Raw genomic sequence first — 20,854 nt, 5'->3', positions numbered from 1 at the left:
CCACCAATCACCAGAATGGGGTTCCTATTCTCAACAATTGATAAAGCAGCAGGACTAGCATGTGTAAGAGCCCTGAAAATTGCAGTGCACGGCTATCTCTAGAACACTCAGCGACAGTGGGGAACATTTATCATAAGTATGGCTTATGATAAATGCTGTGAATTTTCTGTTTCATGCATAACATCATGTCTGATGAGAGAACCAATATTCTCGAAAGCTCTCCATCGAATATACTCAGTTAGCCTCAAAAAAGTATCACCTGATTATTTCTCCTCTTCTGCTCTCTATGGCTAACATGGAACAGATCTACACAACTAGCAAGTCTAGCTTTGTCTATTTTTTGGGACTTTTCTTGGCTTTACAGCTGGTCAGATGTATATTAGTGGTTTTTCCTTATTGATACATGGGGCATTTGGTCTTCAGTGTATTTGCGACTTTTTAAAACAAAAGTCGCAAATGGTCTCCAAAAGTCGCAATCAGTGCCAAGCTAATTTCTACGCCAGGTCAGGGGCAGCAGTAGATTGGCCCCAAAATTTGTATCTTTTTTTGTAACTTTCATATCAGGATTCAGGTGATAACTTAGGGAACACTGCAGAAAAATGGATTATGGTGAACTTTGAAAGGAGACTGTTTTAGGCTCAAAAAGTCACAAATGAAGAAGAACCTTGAAAAGTCTCAAAAAATAAAGAAAATGGCAAGCCAAAAGTTTGATACATGTACGCCAGTGAATGAGTGACAATTTACGTAGACCCCAAAGCTTTGAAAGGAGCTTTTTCAATTAGTGAGAATGGAATCCCTATTCTCTTTGTGCTCATCCCAGCATCTGATGGTTTTCCAATCCAACTCAACAAAACCCATTTAATGTTGTTTTAAAATCAGAGCTCCTAGAATTTTTCTTTTGGATTTGGTAGAAAAACCAATTCCGTATGAAATCAAATATACATAAAATTATGATATAAGACAGGTGAGTACTTTGCTGCCCCTAGGACAATAAAACTTGTCATCATTGGAGGCATGTGGGGAGGAAAAATAGGGTATCTGGAAAACCACTGTCTACTTATTGGTGGGGGATCCAACAGTGATACATTCTTCTAATACTATCTGGATATATGATCACATGTTACAATCTCTCAAAAGGCTCATACTTAAATCAATGCTATGGTCACAGGCCCTTTAAGTTCACCCTGTAAGGTCCTAATTTTACTTCTAGAAATAATAAAAGAACATTACAACAGAAATACTTTGTAATATGGCAAATGTACAAAATCAGAGACACACAATATTTGTTATCTGTGTTATGAAGTAGTCCAGTAAATAGCAAATAAATATTTAACCCATGATGGTCCAGCTGCTTGGCACATTCTGACAGAAGTGGAGTAAATATTAGCATGAAGGATCTCCCACTCAAGGTGGTGAGACTCCAACCACTCAAATATGAACCCCCCCCCCCAACAAATTTACTCTTATTTACTCTTTTGAATGAAGCCTGATCACTGGAGGTCCCAATCCTGCATTCCCTGTTTACACCATATTACCGCTCCATGTAGTATCTAAGAGAAAGATGAAGATCTCTTTGTTTAAATTACATATTCTTATACAAGACTTAATCAGTGATCCTATAATTTAAGACTGAATTGAATATGGCATATAATAGAAAATATTATATGTAGTCAGTCCCTGACTTAAAAACAACTGACATACAGACTACCCCTAGTTACAGACGGATCTCTCTGCCCCCTGTGACCTCTGGTGAAGCTCTCTGGATTATTTTCTTTAGTCCCAGGCTAAAATGACCAGCTGTAAGGTGTCTGTAATGAAGCTTTATTGATAATCCTTGTTCCCATGATGGCATAAAATATTGAAAATCCTTTTTTGTCAGGAGTTACAATTACAAAATATATCAGTTGCGACATACAAATTCAACTTGCTGTGTATACTTAAGTATAAGCCGAGATTTCAGTACAATTTTTGTGCTGAAAAAGCCCCAATCGGCACACACAATGACACTGCAGGGTCGCTGCCTGCTGACGTCATAGTTTGAGCTCCGGCAGATCGCATAGAGTATTATGTTTCTAAGTGGGCCTCTGCTGCTGAGCATTTCATGAATTGGGGCCTCTGCCATGGACATTTTAATAATGGGGGCTCTGCTATGGACATTTTATTAATAGGGGCTCTGCTGTGGATATTCTATTAATGGGATGCCCTACTGTGAGCATTTTATTAATGGGGGTGCTTGGCTATGAACATTTTATAAATGGGGGGCTCTGCTATGGGCAATTTATCAATGGGGCACTCTGCCATGGACATTTAATCTGAGTGCTCTGCCATGGACATTTTATTAATTGGGACTCTGCTCTGGACATTTTATTAATGGGCTTCTCTGCTATGAAAATGTTATTAATGAAGGGCTCTGCTATGGGCATTTTATTAATGGGGTAGTCTGCTATGGACATTTTATTAATGGGGGGCTCTGCTATGGGCATTTTGTCAATGGGAGTGGTCTGCCATGGCCATTTCTTTTTCTCGTTTAAATAAATCTTTATTCTGGTATTATACATAAAGCCCACCCTCGCCCATCATTGCAACCGATTAAAAAAAAAAAGTTTATATATACACACATACACATATACAGGCAGTCCCCGGGTTACATACAAGATAGGGTCTGTAGGTTTGTTCTTAAGTTGAATTTGTATGTAAGTTGGAACTGTATATTTTATCATTGTAATCCCAGCCAGAACTTTTTTGGTCTCTGTGACAATTGGATTTTAAAAATGTTGGGTTGTCGTAAGAAACAGGATTAACACTAAAGCTTCATTGCAGACACCTGTGATAACTGTTACAGCTGTTTATTGTAGCCTAGGACTAAAGTATAATAAATTACCAATATCCAGTGGTCCGTTTGTAACTAGGGGTTGTATGTAAGTCGAGTGTTCTTAAGTAGGGGACCGCCTGTATATATAACCCCAGAGTGTTTATGTACTCTTCCTCTCCCCTCATGGGGCGTCCTCTAATTTAGTAGGTTAGTTACTCAATCCCAATATTGTTTTTTTCTTCTGGAGAGAAGTATAACCCCACCCATTTGTTCCTCAAGTTGGTATAAGTACATCTTGCTTTAAAACTAATTTTACTTTTCTCAAAACCTTCATTAACCTGTCATGGCCAATGGGGGTGCTCTGCCATGAACATTTTATGAATTGAGGCTCTGCTCTGGACATTTTATTAATAAGGGCCTCTGCTATGGGCATTTTATTAATGGGGGGCTCTTCCATGGGCATTTTATTAATGGGGCCCCGTTATGGGCAGTTTAATGATAGGTGCACTCTGCTATGGGCATTTTATCCATGGGGGCTCTGCTATGGGAATTTTATCAATGGGGGCTCTGCTATGGGCATTTTATTAATGGGGTGCTCTTCCATGGACATTTTATTAATGGGGGTTCTACTATGGACATTTTATTAATAGGGCCTCAACTCTGGACATTTTATTAATGGGGGCTTGACCCTGGACATTTTATTAATGGGGGGGGCTCTGCTGGATATTGTGTTAATTAAAGAGGCTGCTTTGGACATTTCATTAATGAGTGGAGACTACTGAACATTTTATTAAAGATTTGCAGCTGCATTTCCCAACCTAGGCTTATAGTCAATAAGTTTTCCCAGTTGTGGTAAAATTAGGTGCCTTGGCTTTTACTCTGGTCAGCTTATACTCGAGTATATACGGTAAACACAAACCTAAAGAACCTATCTTTTTCGTAATGGTAAAAAGTAACTATGTTAAGTCAAAGCTATATATGAAGCTTCATTATGTGACAGGTGGAACAAAGTTGAACTAGAATGAAGAATGTAAAAAGTTACAATATAAGTTTAACTACTAACGCCTAGATTATCACTATCTTCCTAATTCATAGAAAAAAATATAGAAATATACTTCACATTGCTGGTCTGGCTTAACCTTAATAATAATCTCCGCTTCCTTTATTTACACGACATATTTGATGTGTTTCCAGATTTCCAGAACTTTAACATGAATACCCTGAATTATGAAGATTCCATTTGAAAAGCTTGTGCATGCCAGCAATAGGCAATAGTTAGCCAACCTTTTGAACAAAAATGTGTCTCTTAAATTGTCATAAATAATGTATATTTTTCTTTTGACTTTTAATAAGTCAGTAGAGTTCATCCCGCAGTCTCCAAACACACGTATTTTATTATGGGCCTCTGCAGTTTACTTTAATTAGTGTGTCTGAGTGCTTTGGGAGATTTAGCTCTACTGAAAACAAACATAGTCTTACCATCTATAAAACATTAGCTCCCTCTGGTTTATCCTGATGCAGCAGAGGCTTGCTGGGAAACACATGGTATAAGTAAACATTCATAATTGCATTAGAAGCCTCTGGTGTATTGGTAATTCAAGCTTTATTTCATAATACTGTCACAGCGCTGAGAATGGCTTTACCAAACCGACTTCCATCCTGGGCTGCACGAGATTCCATTTTGTGAGAACTTATTTTTCTTGTTTTCAGCCACCTGCAGTGATTTGGGGCTGGACCAACAAGAAGCCATGGGGTTACAAGAAGACCTAGAACAAAAGGAGTCTGCAGAGATTTAATGTCACCATAAGCCAATCTTCACATGAATAAACAGCCCTGTGTAAATAAACAATGCCATTGCAACGCATCTATCTCATATAATGAGATACAAACACATGAACATATGACATCCTTGATTTAAGCAATATTTGAAGGAGAAAATAAATAAGGTTTTTTTTTTTCGTGATAAACTATCTTACTGCACTTCAAGGAATATGTTTTTCGTCAATGCTTTTACAATATGAGAAGTGAAAAACGTGAATGGTTTACAAATAATATTAAAAATCAGTGAATCATTCAAGTTTAATTTCACTCAGCATTCACAGAATTTTTTAAAATATTTGGTACAGGACTGAATAAAAACAGTGCAAATTGATGTTGCTTTACTTGTTCTAGAAATTGGTATTAATCCTCTAAAAACTCATTTTTGTTTTTAAAGAAAAAGGTCCTACCTCATTTCATTTAATTTGATTGCAGTAACGGAATGCACGTCCATGCTATTAAATGGCGCCGTTCCATAGAACTGATGTGCATTCCGTTACTGCAAAGACAAAAAAGACAAAGTCAGTTGAAGTGTCATAAGTGCCTTGATTTGTTCTTCTGAAGCCTTTATCTTGTAAGTACTAAAGAAGAGAACTTTTCATTTAAGTTTTCAATAGGGTTATGGTTTGCTTAACCATAGGCCTAATTCTAACCCTTGTTCCAGCTCTAATCCTAATGCACCCCCAACACCATGTGCTGAAACTTCCATTGCTGCAGTGAGATTGCATTAGGCAGACAGCGGGGGTAAGAGCTGAGGGAGCCGAGGGGAAGGTTGGTGAGACAGTCTTGTGAGAAGATGCAGCACAGTGGGGGCAGAGCCCTTCTGGCTAATTAACATAATTATAATAGTTGATGTTAAGTAAAAGTTCCTGGTTTTCCATGCTTGATTTTGATGTTAGTTTTCTTACCCTTAACACATTATAAAGTACATATACGTCATAATGCTGTTAAGTATGCATGAAGAGGGGCTGAGGCTTGACGCCCACGACCTTTACGTGACATCATTGGGGAATGATCCATTCCCATGGCTGCCTGCATGGCAGTCTGTATGAGAGAACGTCATTTGGCACGATTTATAGCAGTGTGCCTGAGGCACACTGTTATAGACCATAGTGAATTCTCCATATGCAATACTATAGTATTGTAGTATATGGTTAAAGTACCCTAGGGGTCTAAAAAGTAGTGAAAATTATTTAAAAAAGTTAAAAAAATTAAAAAAAATAAGATTTAAAAAAACGTTAAAATTCAATTCACAGGAGAGCCTCAGAGCAACTCGTCTTAAAACGTATCCACTCCCGGTTACTCTACTACTCCTGCCTGTAAGAATAACAGCGGAGTTGATAAATTAGAATATGAGGTGCTCTGGTGACGTAGCAGGAGGACCTACGACTGATAGCATAATTTTTATAACTCTATATTGCCAAAATTGGGAAGTACAGAAAAGAACAGCTCCGCAGGAACTGGTTAGTTGGACTAGATGTCCTTTAAAAAGGTATCATATTGACATTTTTTCTTAACTCATCTTTACACAGAGTATTACAATGTCTCTTTCATTACATCATAATTTACTGCCAACTTATTGCTATTGATAACCTCCATTCATGTGATAAGATAACATGTAATTGATGTACGTAAAATAAAAGAGATAAAACTTGCTGCCTTTATTTTCTTAATATAACTCTAGATGGGAAACGGAAATTAGTAATGGCTTTGTTTACACAAGTTATTTTAAATAAATGTGAAGTTAGAATACAAAATACAAAATTCTAAAGATAGCTCCATGTAATAGCTAAACTATGACATGTGTGAACATCGAAGATACCTAAGTTTACATCTATGGTATTAACATATTACATTAGGAAGCCTAATCCACATTACAATTATATGTGGGGAGCTATTCGCATATTATTACTATGAAGTTCCATGATGCCATTGAAGGCTGATTTACTCTAATGTATGGACCTAGCAAGGGTATTATGTAAAAGGCATTTCTATTGGCAAACTGATCTAAAGGTTTTTGGAAACAACAATTCACTGCTTAAAGGGGTTCTCCAGCCGTATATAAGTTACCGCCTAACTTGCTCATCGGTGGGGGTCTCTGTAATGCACTGTAATGATGCGAGATCGTTGGCAATCTATTGCATTAATCAATGCAATAGAGATTAATAGAGCAGAAGGTGCATTTGCCTTTGGCTGGAGAACCCGTATAAGTTTTTCTCTCGTGCACTTCCAGTCTGTACAGGCAATGAAATACACATCTCAAAATCTAATGCTGAGCTTTAAGGGTAAATAGTATTAGGTGAGAGGCTTGCGGGGTGTGTTTTGTGGACTGGTACTTTCTAAAAACCTGCGGAAATTCACCGGTGAATGTTTGTAGGTTTTTTACCGAATCCACAGCAGGGCGGACCAGGTGTAGCTTTGTCTGCAGCGCGGTGACACATACATCATATAGTCTAAGCCTCATGATGGCGTGGGGCTTTGTCATGTACCGGTGCACTCCATCTACCCCAATGTTTTCTGGTTGACAAGGCATGTATAAAGCCCCATTTCGAAATTTTTGTTGAGTAGGGGCAGGCAGACCGCCGTATTTACTGTAGTCAGAAAAATGATGGGGATACTACATTTTAATGTCCCACCATGCCTGACTTGACAGGTAGAGATTTTATTCATGCGGCAAAGCACACCTCAGGATATGCTACCAAATAAATAGAAATAAAATGAAATAAATTAAAACCATGAAAACAGAACCTGTAAGTATATGACAGAACTTTCTTTTCTTGTTTTTACTGCCCCTGCTGATTCACTTTTTTTTCTAGACACCCTGCCAATATATTGTACAGAATACTAAACAGCGCCACCAGTAAAACCTATTTCAGGTGTACAAAATAAAACCTTATTTAAAGTCATTACTTTCGGAAAGATAAGGTACCGTATTCTTTTTTTTTTTAAATCAGAACAAGCCATTGATTTTCCCTCTTTTTTTAAGAGTGACCCTTCAACCCATTTGTAATCTAGTTGTCTGGTCCTGAGCCATCTCTAGTTTTGCTATTTGTTATGGCAAGTCCTTCTGTTGATATGTTTCGTAGACTGTAAGCTCTTGCGATCAGGACCCTTCTATATGACTGTTTGTACTCTGTAATGTAGTATATTATTTGTATAAGTCTCCTATGATTTATAAAGCGCTATGGAATATGATGGCGCTATATAAATAAAGATTATATATTAATAATTATTATTAATTAGCTAAATAACTGAATCCAAACAAAATTCGAAATCAAGTTTGTTGGAATCAGTATTCGAATATACTAAACTATTTGCAGTCCTAACCGGTGCTCGGGTTTTGTGAGGTTTTAGACATCGTAGTAACATCATCAACTCATCATGACGTAAAACCTCAAGCAATAAAAGCAGAGCTTGTACCATTTCCCTGAATAATCCTCTGGCTTATCAGGATGTTTCCTTTTTGTTTGCTGATAGAAGGAAATTCAATAATCTAAATTGTCGATGCAGCTGTTGTTCAGGGATCATTTATTCTGTGTAATGATCAAGCACAAGTCTTATCTGTTAGTCATTTCTTATCAGATTCTCAGCCTTGTATCACTGTTAGAATTGAGCTTTGTATGTGCTCTTGTTGTTAATGTTGATCCTTTATTAATCTGCCACGAGGCAGTTGTGACTTTAAGGGTTAACGCGGTAAGCAATGTAAAACTGAACTTAGAGGTTGGTTGTGCTTGCCTCTATGGTAGGGTGAGGCTGCTATTCCCTGCAATTACCCACTATTTGTTAAAATGTCTGTATACAGCTGCCAAGACACTGAGATGTCTAAAAAACAAAAGCTGCCGATTTAAACAAGGTGCCTTGAAGACTAGAACTGCCAGGGAGGAATTAAGGCAGTGCTTCAACCAAATCCCCATTTTAATGCCACAATAGGATACATCGAATGATTGTCTTTTGCAAAGTCAAAATGGTAGTGCAATTAACAAAACAGATCTTTCATCTTCCTGCCCAGGGGCTTAAAGCTGGAGCCAAAAGACACAGTGTTTTAACAGGTACACTACGCCTAAGGAGTAAAAACACATCTCCGACCACCTAGCTGGAGACACAAAGAAATAATGACATTTCTAGGTGAGGAAAGGCCAACAACTGACAGTAGATTATAGAACACAAGTTAGTGGGTGGCTGTTCAGAAATGTTCATAGACGTTGGTGCATAATAGCAACAGCTTTTCATTTGTCAGCTGTCAACAAGTTATGAGCAAGAAGCCCAACAGTTGACTGACAGTAGGTAACAATTGCATGTATATAGTCCTTTATAGAGTACTCAACGGAAGATGAGGCTCATCTCCCACCCATGGTAAAAAAAAAAGTATATTCAATGAAACAGCAGTGTGTTATTATGCAGCATTTTTATTTCTATTGTAAGCTATTTACAGTGTGTGTGTCATAGAGCTGATCCAGGCAATTGAGTGAGTACATTGAAAAAAATTGTAAGAGGAAGTGCACCATGGTCCAAGGAGGCCACAACAGAACCAATGGCCTCTGGCATTTCCGTCTAGGGTGAAGCTGCTAAAGACCAGAAGGGTGCTATTTTTTAAGTTTACAAAATGATTTTAATGGGCATGCTATGGTGTGGGGATTGGGGAGTGTTAAGCTATAGAATAGTGTTCAATTATGACACCAGGGCCCATAAGTGATTAGTGATAGATATGCTGTACCCAAATATATGGTACAATTTAAAAATTGGAACTGGTTCAGCTAAAAACAACCACTTATATTGTGACCCCTAACAAATGTCAGCAACATTTGATACAGCGGACCATCTAAAACTAAACTTCTTGTCTTTCTGCCATTTACTAACTAACCTAACTCTGAGCTCTTCATTTCCAGCTGTGCTATGACTATAACCACATAGCAGAGGGCCCGCTGTCTTGGGGTTTTGCTGGACCCTGACCTCTCCTTTGCTCTGAATATACAATCACTTTCTTGCTTCTGCTACGAGCACCTCAAAAACATTTCCACAATACTAACAGTTATTACAATTGTTGATCTGATTTACTCTCATCTCAACTACTATAACAATCTACTTATTGATTATGCACATAATAAATTCTCTCCTCTACAATGTATTCTTAATGCAACAGCCAGACCTGTCTTTCAGTTCAGACACTACACAGATGCCTCTAGACCAGTAATGGCAAACCTTTTAGACGCTGGGTGCCCAAACTACAACCAAAACCCACATGTTTTTTGCAAAGTGCCGATGCGACAATTTAAGCAGTAAACTTATTACTCCCTGCTCTGTCACATGTTTAAAATGTATAGGCATCTGAGGACACCAATACAGTAGAAAGAAGTAGAAGAAGTTTGGATCATCATTGAAGCTTCCTTCTAGGGTCTTCGGCTGCGTGGAAGTACAAGAGGCCTCGAGTCCTGCCTGGCGAACTCTGCGCTGGGGTGAGGGTGCGGGTGTCCATAGAGAGGGCTCTGAGTGCCACCCCTGGCACCCGTGCCATAGGTTCGCCACCACTGCTCTAGACAGTCTGTGCACTGGTTGCCATCTCCTTCTGAATACAGTTTAAACTAATCACCCTCATCCACAAAGCTCGGCATAGTGCTGCCCTTCCCTACATCTACTCTCTCATCTTAGTCTATCGCCCAACCAATGTCTTCAATCTGCCAGTAATCTGAAGCCTTACCCTGAGGAAGAAAGCCAATGCTTTAGAAAACACATTTGAAAACACATACAGAAACAGATTTTTGTCCCATTGCTCCACCTGTACCCAAAGTGAAATCAATGGTACTACCATCATACACCAAACTGAAGACGCCGACCAGGGCCTCTCTCTGTCTATGTCTTTCTTGTTCACAGGAAGCACCAAAGTCTCCATCCTGTCTACACTTATCTCATGGACCTGTTTTAAATTTCCTACATTTTTGGTTATGTATGTCAATAGGTCAGTGCAGGTAATTGTTTTTAATCTTTATAAAGAATGGCCGGACCAATTCTTTTTCGGTGAAGATAAGAAAGTCATTACTTATGGTTTAGGGTCTTTATCTTTTTTTTGTTGCCTGTTCACCATACAATAAAAAAATAATATGTTATCTTTATTCTATATGTCACCACAATTACGGCACTACCCCATTTATATAGTAGTTGACTTGTTTTGCAGAATATAGAACTCATTTGTTGAGAAATCTGCTTGTTTTTTCATTGCCGTGTTCTAACAGGCTTAACATTTTAAATTTTTGTTTATGGAGCTGTTTTAGGCCCTGTGTTTTGCAGGACAAGTTGTCCTTTTTATCGTTATAATGTGAGGGTAAATGTTACTTTTTGATCACTTTTTATCCTGTTTTTATGAGGCTGATTGTGAAAATATCGTAATACCTGGTGTGGAGGGTGCCGATCATCCAGGTGAGGTCCAGGTGCCCTCTAAACGCAGTCACTATGACTGTGTCATCTATAGGGTTAAATATAGGGGTTATATAGGGTTAACAAGTATTGTGATCATAGCTGTTAGTGCGAGATCCTGGCAGTCACACTTAGCTGAGCCCCTGCAATCTCCAAGACGTACATGTATGTCAGAATGGTTCAACAGACTGCATTTTCTGACACACATGTACGTCTAAATGCATTAAGGGGTTAAGACATAACAAAACTATGTAAATCTCCTTGATTGTACTGATCCAATGAATAAATATGAAAGCCTTTCAATGAAGCCCACAAGATAGCAATAAAAATGAATACTTTTAAAATACTATTGGAAAACTAAATGCAAAAACTTGGTCTTGATGAGGTTAATATTTCTGTATGGCTCTTATAGCATTTTTTGTAGTATTCGGGGGCATACAATGGCTGCGGTGATATTAATGCTAGGGTAATGTTGAGGTTATGATTCAGGGCCATACTTCCAAAGGACACACAGAATGTTTGACCCAGAGTATAAAGAACCGCACCTTACGCTTAATAATTATGCAGTTATTTATCCCATTATTGTCTGTCACAATAAGCAGCAATGTTTTTACTGCTAAGTTCCAACCAGATCAGAAGGTTGTAGAGTTTGTTATAGGGTTGTCACATGGCCTGTATTCTAAAGGCCTAGTTAATATTTGTACTGTTGGTATTTTTGGAATTTTGGTATTTTTTTGAGTAAACAACTACCGTGTTAAGGGTTCCTCTAGGCCCCCCTCTGTTAGGCACATTGTGGCACTCTGCTGCGATTCACTAAGATCGTGTACCCTATATCCTGCATGCGTTGCTTCCTTGCTCAGATCTGCCGGAGTTCACTTTCTTCTTCCTGGTGCATGTCTGGGAACACAATTTTCGTGCCCAGTCCGAATCAGTCGGATCGTCCGACCGCCCGTCTCCCCCGATTTCTGTCTCATGGAAGCCAGTGAAGCTGTGCCACAATCTGATTGCGTGCGACACAATCCCAGCACAGACCCCTGTTAAATACCTGTCAAAGCTGCACAAATCCAGAAACTGGCGAACAGTCTGACCAAAGTGCGATCCGTGACCCAAAGCAAATAATCCCCAAAATAGTCCTGTGCTGCTACTTTTGAATTGCAAAGGTGCCAAACTTCTTTCTTAACTTCTTCATTGTTTTGCCAACCCATATTCTATGTGAATTCCTTTTGCTATGTTTGATGTTAAGTTAATGCCGGCAGCTACAGGAAACATCAACTATTCACTTAGGTCTTAAAATGGAGTTTATAAATGAAAAGGCTAAAATCAAGAAAGTGACAGGAACCTGTTGTTTGTTGTCTATAATAACATGCTGAAAGCTGCAGTCTACCAACAGCTGGCCTGTCATAGGACATCTAAGCTTGCATTTCAGTAAGCAGTGAGACACATGTTAGGGATGTCTCTTTACAATGTGTCTAAGTTGACGTTTTTACGGCATGGGAGAAAATGTTCCATCTCCATAGAGCCATAAGAAATAAATCCACACATTAACAATCAACACATAAGAGGGAAGTGGGAATATAATGGATCCCACAAATTCCTTTCCGTGTTATTAGAGTTTGTGGCTATTAAGGAGCAAAATTGTGGGGCATAAGAGCTAGGCGTGTCAATGTGTACGTGAGGGGCTGATATATATTCTATGGTCATGCTAGATTACTATAATAATCTTTATAATTAATAGTTTTAGTTCAACACTCCACCCATCCATGAATCTGCCATTTTACTGTATATTTAACTATTTTATGAGGAAAGAACTTAGTCTTAAAAAGAGACAACTAAGAGGGTACACAATTAATTTATATAATGATTAATTTATATAAATACAGACAAGTGCTTACTGGTGCAACTGATTCTAATTGGTGCTGCAATATACTAAATACCTCCTATCATGGTATTAACAAAAAAATGCAAACAAATGTGGATTTTGTATATCGCGCTCCTCCAATATGATATAGGGTTTTGATAGCTTTTACTTTTTGCTGCAGTGTTCTATTACCATCCAACAACCTGGAGGGGAAGTGAGGGATAGATGCACTCTTTCTTCTGCCACGGATCCGGAGCAGCCCCGGCCGGTGTCTGCATTCGGTGTGCGTGGACGCTGTTCGGAGTTCTCCGGTGTCTGCTTCGGTGACGTCACCACTGGTGCTACAGAAAGAAACGAGGAACAAATTTCCTATGCGTTTTGGAGACAGGAACGGTCTCCTTCGTCAAGGCACCGAAGCAGACAACGGAGAACTCCGAACAGCGTCCACACATATGCGAACGCAGTCACCGGCCAGGGCTGCTCCGGATCCGTGGCAGAAGAAAGAGTGCATCTATCCCTCACTTCCCCTCCGGGTTGTTGGACGGGAATAGAACACCGCAGCAAAAGGTAAAAGCTATCAAAACCCTATATCATATTGGAGGAGCGCGATATACAAAACCCACATTTGTTTGCATTTTTATGTAATTTATATAAACGTATATGGTTCATACAAGGGGGGTAAGGTTTTATCACCGGAGGTGACAAGGATTCTTTAAGAAGAACTCTCAATCTATGGAATAGCCATATTCTGAGTTCCCAGTTAGACCTCGTTCACACCACACTACAAATAGGAGCAATAGCATTTTTTGTACAGACTCTATAACCAGACACATGATTCCTCTAGTCTAGTGACAATGTGGTTAGATTATCAGGGTAAAGGTTTATATACACTTTCATTTAACTTCAGGACATTCTACTAGTATCTGACACACAGAAAAGAGAGATGAGACAGATCAGAGATAAGAGATGATGAGATCCATGAGATGGATACAACACATATTGACACTCTCAGCTCTGTTAACTGGACTATAACACACACAGTTCTGCTATAAACCACCCTCCCCCTCCCCAGGTAGCTTTACTCTCCTCATAATGCGTTGATGTATTGTTGTTTGCAGGAAGGAAGTAAGTGTGTGTGTGTGTGTGTGTGGGCTCATCCTGGAATGCAAGGGAGGGGGCTAGAGGCAGAGAGGACCTCAGAGATCAGACATAAGAACAATATGTCTGCCGACCCTAAATTCAGGGTCAGGTCTAGGGGCAACCCAAATTGTGTACACCAAGACTGATAGAGACAGATTATAATTATATCTGTGAAATGCTGTAATTTTGTTAAATTAGTGAATTAGAAATGAATTGGAGAATGTGTTATTTTGTTATCCTGAGTACATTTCAGTAACTTGTCTTTGTGAGAATAGCTCTTAGCCACACTCAAATATTGTTTATTTATACTGTCAATTATAAGAACAGTGAAAAAAAGTAAAACACTAGACAGTAAACAATACATTTTAAATACCAGACAATGCAAATATATTGGACTAATTCACACATCCCCACATGCCAGTCATCTGGTGTGTAGTGTCGCAGATGCAAAAAATAAGCCATTATGCAAAAATCAGCTTATTAAAAAAGTACAAAGCTAAAAAGCGCACACTCTAAGTAACCATATGTGGAAGGAAACCAAGATTATTTTGTATACAACACATGTCTGCAGCAGAGGCTCATTTGCAGAGACAAAGTGAAGATTAGGTAACCATTTGTAAGTGTTCAGCATAAATTTCACTACTGCATCTGCACAGATGCAGGACAAGGATCTACATCCTAAATCTAGGAGAACTAAAAAATACAGTACATTTCACTAGAATGATTGCAATATGATATGGATGATTCATTTATTTCAGTAGATGCAAAAGTTTATATGGGAGAGCTTGGGATAATATTTATAGCTTCTTTCCTTTATAATTTTTCCAGTAGCTGCTATTATCAAGAACCATACTGGGCCATACACGCACAACGTGTCCCAATGCACCGTGACTGAGCCAGTAGCCATGACGCTCAAGATAGAGCAGGTCCTATTCCTTCCAAGATTTGCACTGGAGCCACATAAAGTGGACCTGCCATCAAGAACAGGCAAAATAAACCCTTTTTCAAAAAGGTGTCCCAGCGTAAATCTACCTCCTCCATCAAATCAAATTGTTCCCCAAACTTTCTCTGCCTTTGTCTATATTGGCTCTGCCTACCACCACTTAGTTTCGCCCGTCGTGGGGTGTGTGAAATGGTGAGAAGATCTGCTGTTTACCACACAGTGCTCACTGCTAAATTGACCACGCAGAGAACATGACATTATTCTAGCAAGGACAGAAAATTGACAGGGAGAGGATTTCCTGTCTGATGAGACTGAGATTTAAAGAGACACAGAGCTGTCAATCAAAAGAGGGAGGTGGGGTTCAAAAATAACCTCAGCTTCTCCTGCCAAAGATGACACCATATTTAAGTGCATGACTAGTGCATGACCAAACCATTCGTTTGTGAGCATATAACTTTAAAAGTATTTAAATTTGGAATCGCTGTGATCATACTGACCCAAAAAAGAAGACAATGTGTTATTTGAAAGCCTTGAAACAAAGTCCATGAGAAATTTGGATTTCAGTTTTCCAGTGCATTACATAGAATATTGAATGGTGACACTAGGGAGAACAATTTATCGCACAGAAAACAATCCCTCATTCAGTGGTATAACAACGTACCCGTGGGACATTGTGTGAATTTATCATCAGGGCCCCATATTCCTAAGCCTATGCCTTTGGCCCCCATTAGTCATATTTTACTTCAGAATACAGATACTGTATATAACATATACGCCCCACAGACATATGAACAAATACACTATATATGCATCACACATATATATAAACTATACACCAAATATATATGCTCTAAACAGATACACTATACAGTATAAATACAAAACAACATACTAATACACAGCAGACCCACATGTACCATATATTAGAAAACTGAAATATAGGTGCACATAAATATATATTGCCCCACACTATATATAAAACCCACCTAAAGTAGCAGAACAGCACCTCCTCACAAATACACACGTAGTCAGCGGCCCTCTTATTATTTAATACAAAGTTCAGTAGCCCCTTATTAATCAATATAATGTAAAGCAGCCAACCCTCCCCCACCCTTCCATAAAATGTCTTGTAGTCAGCACCCCCTTTCATAAAATGTCCAGCAGCCAGTACCCCCTTTTATAAAATGTCCTACAACCAGCCCCCCTTCTATAAAATGTCCAGCAGCCAACCCCCCTTCTATAAAATGTTCAGCAGCCAGTACCCCCTTTTATAAAATGTCCTACAACCAGCCCCCCTTCTATAAAATGTCCAGCAGCCAACCCCCCTTCTATAAAATGTCCAGCAGCCAGTACTCCCTTTTATAAAATGTCCTACAACCAGCCCCCCTTCTATAAAATGTCCAGCAGCCAGTACCCCCCTTCTATAAAATGTCCAGCAGCCAGTTCCCCCTTCTATAAAATGTCCATCAGCCAGCCCCTCTTCTATAAAACGGCACACTGGCTGAGTGGGTAGCACTTCTGCTTTGCAGTGCTGGGGTCCTGGGTTCTAATCCCACCCAGGTCAACATCTGCAAAGAGTTTTCTATGTTCTCTCCGTGTTTGTGTGGGTTTCCTCCCACACTCCAAAACATACTGTTCGGTTGTTTAGATTGTGAGCCCCATTGGGGACAGGGACTGATTTGCCATGCTTTGTGCAGCACTGCAAAATCTGTGTGCGCTATATAAATAAAGAATTTTTTTTTTTATTTTAGAAAATGTCGAGCAGCCAGCCCCCCTTCTATAAAATGTCCTACAGCCAGCTCCCTTCTATAAAATGTCCTACAGCCAGCCCCCTTCTATAAAATGTCCAGCAGCCAGTTCCCCCTTCTATGAAATGTCCAGCAGCCAGCTCCCCTTCTATAAAACGGCACAGTGGCTGAGTGGGTAGCACTTCTGCCTTGCAGTGCTGGGGTCCTTGGTTCACTGTGTGTGTATTTTTCATTGCATACCATATTTTTAAATGTTTTTAAATGTGTGTCATTAGCTTGTCTGTTCTCAAATAAAATGATGATTTATACTTGTAATATTGTTTGAAGAGCCTTTTGGTACAATCTTTCTTCAGCTTGGTTGGTTATTACAATTGTGCATTGCCTTAGATGGATAATAAGCTGTGCTAGCCAGGGCCGCATCTGCCATGAGGCGAGATGAAAATCTCGCCTCAGGCGGCAGAATGCGGATCCCTGTAAAGGGCGGCGAAATTCGCCGCTCTAAAGTGGGCAATTCGGGCGCCTTTTTGGCAGCTGCGTCGCTCCATTCCAATCAGCGACACAGGCGTCATGACATCACGCCGCCTGTGTCGCTGTGCGGAGCCGCGGTTCACAGGAGAGCCGCGTGAAGACCGGAGCCACGCCGAGGGAGCAGCTGCCTGCAGGTGAGTATGATTTTATTATTTTTCATGTACTTTCATTAATTAAATGTGGCCAATAAGGGGGAGTGGGGAGGTATCGTGGGAGGGGGGGGAGTACTGTATACATTCTATGTGGCCATAATTGTTGCATACTGTGTGTGTGTGTGTGTGTGTGGGGGGGGGGTGCTGTATACATTATATGGATATTATTGGGCCAGAATTGTTTTATACTGGGGGGGTGTACTGTATATATTTTATGGGGCCAGAATTGTTTTATACTGGGGGGGGGGGTTCTGTATATATTTTATGGGGCCAGAATTGTTTTATACTGGGGGGGGGGTTCTGTATATATTTTATGGGGCCAGAATTGTTTTATACTGGGGGGGGGGGTACTGTATATATTTTATGGGGCCAGAATTGTTTTATACTGGGGGGGGGGGGGGGCGTATATATTATATGGGGCCAGATTTCAGCTGGGGGGCTGTATATGGGATACAGAATATTACTAAACTGGGGGGATGTATATTAGGGGGTGCTATATATTCACATTGGTCAGGGGAGCACTGTATGTAAAATCATGTAACATAATAACAGGGTGGGATATTTTAGTTATAGGATACCATAGATTACTTTGCATCATTTAAACCAAATGTTAGGGTGTCTGTATTAATAAATTGGGGGTGTTGTATATTGATTGGTGCTGTACACGCTATAATTCCAGTAGAAATATATATATATATATATATATATATATATATATATATGAAGGGATATTTTATATGTGGGGAGAGTGCGGTCAGTTGTGCTGTAAGGGGTACATAATATTTAGGAGCGCAGTGTTGTTATCCAGGAGACTTTATACTGTAAGTGACTGTGGTATTTTTAGGGACGCCGGGTGGAGATGCTGCACGGAGCTGAAGATATCTGGCAGTGAATTCACCTGTGATACTTCATGGATTGGAGAACCAGGAATAAAGTCCTCCTGATGGAAGAGATTGTCATCTATAAGGTACTAGACGCCACCAATGACTCCCAGATCCTGTAGTCAGTCACACAGTGTCAGGGAGCTGTCTGTGGCGATGTTAGTTGTTAGTAAAGTTTTCAGCATTTACTTAATGGGGGGGGGGCAGCATTTTAATATTCGCCTCAGGCAGCAAATATGCTAGAATCGGCCCTGGTGCTAGCCATCCAATCTTTTGTGCAATAGTCTTAAATTGGACCCTCATTTGCCAGCTGACAGATGCGGGCCCATTCCATCTTCTACGGCGACAATCGTTACGCTCCTGTCCTCATACATTTTTATACATAAAAAATTTCTTGAAGTTAGATGGAGAGAAATAAAACATGCAGAATAACAAATGGTAAATGGCTTATATAAGCAGATATGCAGAATGGCCCAATGAAATTCCATATTTCCCCAATAGAGGTCACTATTGAAGAAATGAGCCTCCGCCTGCATCTCCCAGCAGATTTAGCAAATTGTGAATCTCTTTGGCTAAAATGAGATAACCACTAAAAATGTTACTTTTTCATTTCTCAAATGGAGCTATTTAATACAGATTTTATTATTTGGGTAAACATACATGATACATGAACATGACAAAAGATTTTTCTAGTAGCTGTAAAATGAATGGATTACTGTACTGTAAAACCTGCCATAATTATGCTGCTAAGCAGATAAAATTCTGAGCAATGTCTAAAGTAAAGTATGAATCTACAGAAGACACTTCTTTTTGAGTGTGACACTGTGTATTGTTGGTTTTCTATTGTTTTTTCATGATGCTTTCTTGGTTCTGCTTTACACAAGTAAAATTTCCCAAGCAGACACTAGAGGTCGCTGTTGTTAGTAAATCACCAATAACTACTGTGGTGGAGGCAAAGCACTTTCAGAAATGGATATCTAAAACTTGAGATGGATTTAAGGGTAGGTTGAAACTCAATTCTATGCTGATTCTTCATTCTATAAATATATTTTTAGAAAGTTATTATAAATCTATTTTTGTAAAATGCATTTCCGATCCATAAGGCGCCTGTAAAGAATTTGTTAGAATAGAGCAATCTACTGCCACTGCATAAATTGTATATTACTAATATAGGTTGTTTAATGGGAATCTGGTGTCTAGTCAGCTGACAGCGTGTTATGGAGCAGGGTGAACTGAGTATATAAACTGATATATGAACTGATTCATATAAAGGTTGTATGATAAGTACTTATTGTAACTTCATTGTATTATATTTAAATCTATTTTTTATCTAATTTAAATCTCTGCTCATGCTCTCTATCTAGTAGGCAGTCCTATTTAGTGGTACAAGTAACTAGCTATTAGCATGAATAGAGAGATAACTGTCAATCACTGTGCAGGACCTTCCACTGGACTCATAAGCAGAGATTTAGCAGAATAAGATACAAATACATTACAATGAATAATCTTCCATAATAATGAATAGTATGAGCTTACTAATCCTTATCAATAAGATATTTGTGATAGAGTTTCTACAGTTTTTGCCGAACAATAACATAAACCCTACATGTTTAGCACTAAAGATACCAATGGAACCCAAAATATCCCATCAATTTGAGGTCTGTTAGGCTTCTGAATAGGTATCTGTCACTTTACTGGATGGAGTCTTTGATGCAGGTATGATCTTAGCTTTCTATGTTGCCTGCAGCTAGTACTGTATGTATAACATCACTGGATCTGTTGCCTCCCACACTCCCATACAATTATGATATTATATGAACTTATGTGGTGGGACAGGTCACATAGGAGTTCTTAAGCTTGACCCTTAGATGTTCTGAGGAAGTTTGAGAATACCCAGATGCTCTCATGCAGTCCTTCCTCATTCTCCCAATGTTTTTTGGCTTATTCGTGATAAAACTTCTATTCAGGGACAAAGAGCTTAGATTATTTGGTTTGCCCCAGAAACAGCTTTCTTGTACAGGTTATAGTAAATCTAAAAGGTTGTCAAAAATTGTGATTTTTTTCACACTCATCATAAACTGGTATACAAAGCATGAAACATCAGCCCCATTGAGTGTATCATTTGGGGAATTAATGAAGACAGACTTTAATGAAGTTGGCACATATAATTGTATGTAGCATATCCTATAAAATTGTTGAAAAAGGCTCACATCGAGCCGAAACATTGCTGCATTGGGATATGAAATAAAGAGGACTTTTATTTGACTTTCACTGGAATTTTGGAGTGCTGCCTTTTTTCTATTTATATACTACCTGCTGACGGCCCAAGTAGGCTTGCACCCACCTCTCTCAATTGATGTGCTGCTCTGGACTCTCTAGAACTATAAAATAGTTGCATATTTGTAAACCAGGATATATAGTACAACTATTCCATGTATGAAAAAACACAATTTTGCCACAAATTGTGGTTAAAAAGTCACATATTAACTCCAGTCCTGATCATGTGGAGCCTTGTAATGCAGGGGGAGGGGCAGGAGGGAGAGAGCACTGCAGTGTGCAGACAGGA

At 39.2% G+C, this 20,854-nt stretch overlaps 2 long non-coding RNA genes across 5 annotated transcripts in view; one reads left to right on the top strand and one right to left on the bottom strand.

The window, feature by feature from the left end:
* LOC140104153 (uncharacterized) overlaps positions 1–20,854 on the bottom strand; it is a 104,123-nt gene that overhangs the window by 16,454 nt on the left and 66,815 nt on the right. The gene's annotated exons all lie outside the window — the stretch shown is intronic.
* The window catches only part of LOC140104078 (uncharacterized), a 39,567-nt gene that overhangs the window by 6,648 nt on the left and 12,065 nt on the right, over positions 1–20,854 (top strand). The gene's annotated exons all lie outside the window — the stretch shown is intronic.

This window comes from Engystomops pustulosus, chromosome 1 (assembly GCF_040894005.1).
Source record: "Engystomops pustulosus chromosome 1, aEngPut4.maternal, whole genome shotgun sequence".
NCBI classification, from domain to species: domain Eukaryota; kingdom Metazoa; phylum Chordata; class Amphibia; order Anura; family Leptodactylidae; genus Engystomops; species Engystomops pustulosus.
This window is presented reverse-complemented; position numbering and strand designations above follow the sequence as displayed.